General features: G+C 41.2%; 1 pseudogene; it reads left to right on the top strand.

The window, feature by feature from the left end:
* Positions 1-3,225: 3,225 nt before the first annotated feature.
* On the top strand, positions 3,226-4,655 carry LOC138446045 (endogenous retrovirus group PABLB member 1 Env polyprotein-like; annotated as a pseudogene).
* Positions 4,656-4,979: the final 324 nt, after the last annotated feature.

The following is a 4,979-nucleotide window of genomic DNA, read 5'->3' as shown; positions in this document are numbered from 1 at the left end:
ATAGTGCCAGAATCTCCCTCACCCTTTTTGGGGAGGGATATACTGAGCAAGGTCCATGCCTCTGTTTTCATGAATATAGAGCCCTCCATTTCTCTTCCTTTAGTTGAACAAAATGTAAATCCCAGAGTATAGGCTGATAGAAAATCTGTGGGTTGAGCACAAAATGCTATTCCTGTTGTCAAGCTCAAACACGCACACTTATTTCCACATAAGAAGCAGTATCCACTGAAACCTGAGGTTAAGGAAGGGTTAAAACTCATCATTGAAAATTTAAAGGAGCAGGGACTATTAATCCCTTGTAAAAGTCCTTGCAACACTCCTATTTTGGGTATAAAAGATCAAATGGTAAATGGAGACTAATTCAAGATTTACGTAAAATAAATGTGGCTGTAGTTCCTTTACACCCCGTGGTGCCTAATCCCTATACTCTATTCGCTGAAATTCCTGAGTGAGCCAAATATTTCTCAGTAATTGATTTGAAAGATGTCTTCTATTCAGTGCCTTTGGCGGAAGAAAAATCAATGTCTATTTGCCTTTGAAGACCCTACGTAGCCAGCTTCTCAGTTAACCTGGACAGTTTTGCCCCAGGGATTTCGTGACAGTCCTCACTTATTTGGACAAAGTTTGTCATGGGATCTACAAAGGTTTAATAGCTCTGAAGCGGTGGTGTTACAATATGTAGATGATATTTTGCTCTGTGCTGAGACAGAGGAAGCTTGTTCGCAAGCCTCAGAAGATTTCTTAAACTGTCTGGCAGGCTGTGGTTACAAAGCATCAAGAGAAAAGGCTCAGCTTTGTCAACAATCGGTTAGATATCTGGGCCTAATCATATCAGAAGGGACTAGAGCCATAGGCCCTGAGAGAATTAAGCCTATACTACATCATTCTCTACCTATGACTTTAACACAATTGAAAGGATTTTTGGGAATCACAGGTTACTGTCGCATTTGGATTCTGGGTTATGGGGAACTTGTCCGGCCTTTATATAAACTTATAGCCGAAACTCAGCAAGCCCAAACTGACAAACTGATTTGGTCTCCAGAAACTCAAATGGCTTTAAGATTCTTCAGACTGCTCTCCTGCAAGCTCCAGCTCTGAGCTTGCCCACAGGGTCAGAATTTATTTTGTTTGTCATTGAAAGAAAAGGTATGTCCTTGGGAGTTTTGACACAACCCCGACTGCCTCACCAGCAACCTATTGCTTATCTAAGCAGAGAATTAGATGTAATTTCATGTGGGTGGCCCCACTGTCTAAGAGTAATTTGGGCAGCAGCTTTATTAGCGCCTGAACCTTGAATGATAATTAATGGACAAAACCTTACTGTACTTGCTTCTCATGATGTGAGTGGAATCTTAAATTCTAAGGTTAATATTTGGATGACAGACAGCAGGCTTCTTAAATATCAGTCAAAGTTGTTAGAAGGACCCGTAACTAAGCTCAAAGTTTGTGGAAATTTAAGTCCTGCCACTTTCATTCTTGAAAAAGAAAATGAAACACCTGATCATGATTGTTCCCAATTTCTAACTTTAAACTATGCAGCTCAGGAAGATCTAATGGATACACCGTTAGACAATCCTGACATGGAAGTATTTACAGATGACAGTTCTTTTGTTCGGGATGGAAAGCGTGAAGCAGGTTACGACGTTGTGACTGCTGAACAGGTTTTGAAAGCAAAATCTCTCTCCCAGGGAACCAGTGATCAGTTAGCGGAGCTTGTGGCTCTGACCAAACTCTAGATTTAAGCAAAGGGCAGCGGGTAAATATCTACAGGGATTCTAAATATGCTTATTTGACTTTACATGCTCATGCTGCAATATGGAAAGAAAGACAGTTTAAAACAGCAACAGGAAAACCTGTTAAGCATTTCACAGAGATCAAAAAACTTTTAACTGCTATATATTGTCCTAAAGAAGTAGCTGTTATGTATTGCAGAGGACACAGCAGGGATGGCAGTAAAGTAGCCAAAGGTAATCAGCTGGCTGACTGTCAAGCCAGAAAAGAGGCACTTTAGGAAACCCCTTCACTTCAGACGCCTATGATCTGGACAGGTCCTGTGGAACAGGAAAAACCACAATATACTGGGGAAGAATTAAAATGATATAAAAAATGAGGAACAGAGATTGCTGAAAAAAGATGGTTGCAGTCTGAGGATGGACAATTAATAATTTCTAAAAATGCTCAGTGGAAAAGTCTTAAGTGTTTACATCAGAGTTTTCATTTGGATGCAGAGAGTACTTACCAAATGGCTTCTCGTTCATTTGAAGGTAAAAATGTAATGAAAACTTTAAAGAATATTATCAAAAGGTGAGAGGTTTTTTTCAGAAAAATAACCCAAAGACTGAAAAGCTAGCAAAATCTGGATTACAACCAAATGGGAAGTATCCTGGAGAGGACTGGGAAATTGATTTTACTCATATGCCAAAAGCTAATGGATATTACTGCTTACAAGTTTGGGTAGATACTTTTACTGGATGGATTGAGGCTTTTCCCTGTCTTAATGAACAGGCTAAGGAGTTTATAAATATTTTACCATGAAATTATCCCCAGGTTTGGGCTGCCACGGAGTCTTTAGAGTGACAATGGCTCTGCCTTTAAAGCTGCTGTAACTCAGGGGGTATCTAAAGCTCTAGGAATAGAATATCACTTACACTGTTCCTGGAGACCCCAATACTCAGGAAAGGTTGAAAAAGCTAATGACATTATCAAAAAACATCTGCACAAATTAACTCAAGAGACACAGGACAGTTGGATTAAAGTCCTACCCACAGCTTTAATGAGGGCTCGAACTGCCCCTAAAAAGGAGGGACTGTTGGCCTTTGAATGTATTTAAGGAAGGCCTTTCTTACGCCCAGACATTGTTATAGACACTGAAGCCTTGGAATTAACTAGTTATGAAAATCAGCTCTCAGCTTTTCAACAGGCATTAACAGAAATCTGGGAGACAACTCCTGACCCAGCCTCTGAGTCAAGCAAGCCTCTATTTGAGCCAAGAACTGAGGTCCTAATAAAACAAACAAACAAACAAATTTGTATCTGGGAGCCCATCCCTCGAGGCCCTCTGGGAAGGCCCTTACCAGGTTATTCTTTCTTCTCCCACAGCTGTCAAAGTGCCAGGAATTGATTTGTGGGTACATCACACTCGAGTTAAGTGGTAGCATCCTGACCAAAACTAAGTGACATCTTTTTATGTCTTTACTTTCTATGTTCTGACTTTGTACTTGTCAGATGGGCCTGATAACCTATGTGAGCTTACTTCTGCTGACTCCAAATATCCTATGTCTGCCATTTGATCCTCAAGACAATCCTTCCTGTCCTGGGCTCACTCCTACACTGCATTCCACAATTGGTCTAACTGCTGGGTCTGTGGAGCACTCTCCTCTTCATCAGTGAAAGGCTTCCCGTGGTGGACACCTCCACTTCAAGGAAAATACTTTCTCCAAGTCTGTGAATACCTTCAACAACAATCACATGTGATGCCTCTTCTTCATCTGATGACATCTACCAACCCTAAAATGGACTGGTGCAACACTTTGTACTTTATGGACATAATGTGACATTTTATTTTGATTATACATTGTCTCTGTTCAATGACTATTTTGCTGCACATAAGGCAAATAGGTCTAGATCTAATGGATTTTTACCTGACGTGTATCAAATATGGGATGAGGTTATATGGCTAACCCCTGCAAAAAGGACGTTTAATATTTACTGACCCTATATGCTGGGAACAAACAGAGCCATCCCCAAAAGTTAACCAACAATTTAATTACAATGATTGGAAACAACTGGGATTTTTGCCTCAGGAAATATGCAATGTAATCATTCCTGTGTTTTCCAACCCCAGTTCCAATCCTTCCTTTGTCTGGCCAGGCACTAATTGGGACTGAATATCTCAGTCACCCTGGCTTGCTTCAAATAGGACTTATTGGATATGTGGCTCTTACCTATGGACATGGCTTCCCCCTGGTTGGATAGGGAGATGCACCCTGGGTCTAGCCTTTAATCATGGCTTAATATTTTCAGAGCTTCCAGAAAAGCCTGCTTATTTACCCCACCTTAAAACTCGGTGGGCAAGGTTTGTATTTCACTAGTGTGATTATTTGGCTGCAGTGTTTGTTCCCTCTTTGGCAACTACAGATGTTATGCTACGAGTGGATGCTTTGACTAATTTTACTCAAGAGGCATTACAAGATTCTCAAAAGGTTATTTCAGCTCTTAATGCTGAACAAGCACAAATTAGAAAGTTGGTTTTACAAAACAGATTGGCTTTAGATATCCTGACAGCTGTGCAAGGAGGAACGTGTGCTATTATTAATACCCAATGCTGTACATACATACCTGATATGAGCACGAAGGTTACTCATTTTACTAAACACATGAACAAGTTGATTGGGGCCATGGATACTCCTGAAACCTCAATTGCCTCACTTTGGGAGACGTTAACTAGTTCCCCATGGTGGACAACAATCTTAATTACAATAATTCTGATTGTTTTGTTTTTGCTGTTTGCTCCCTGCATCTGTAAGTGCATAACTGAATTTGTTTCTAGCCGCATAAAAGCTTTTAAGTTACAAGTGGTTGTGCAAACTCCTGCTACTGCAGAAGCTTCCTCTCACTACTATTTAGGGACCCTGGATCAGATAGCCTCAATATGAGGATTAGGAGAATATGTTGCCTCACCAATTTAGAGACAACTCCCCTTCTCAGCTTGGAAGCAGTTATGGAATGAGAATGATGTCCCTTTTCCCTGCTGCTGCTGCTAAGTCACTTCAGTCGTGTCCGACACTGTGCGACCCCATAGATGGCAGCCCACCAGGGTCCCCCGTCTCTGGGATTCTCTAGGCAAGAACACTGGAGTGGGTTGCCATTTCCTTCTCCAATGCATGAAAGTGAAAAGTGAAAGTGAAGTCACTCAGTCATGTCCGACTCTTAGCAACCCCATGGATGGCAGCCCACCAGGCTCCTCCTTCCATGGGATT

This window comes from Ovis canadensis, chromosome 9 (genome assembly GCF_042477335.2).
Source record: "Ovis canadensis isolate MfBH-ARS-UI-01 breed Bighorn chromosome 9, ARS-UI_OviCan_v2, whole genome shotgun sequence".
NCBI lineage: Eukaryota > Metazoa > Chordata > Mammalia > Artiodactyla > Bovidae > Ovis > Ovis canadensis.
The sequence above is the reverse complement of the archived record's forward strand: the minus strand, read 5'-3'. Positions and strand labels throughout refer to the sequence as shown.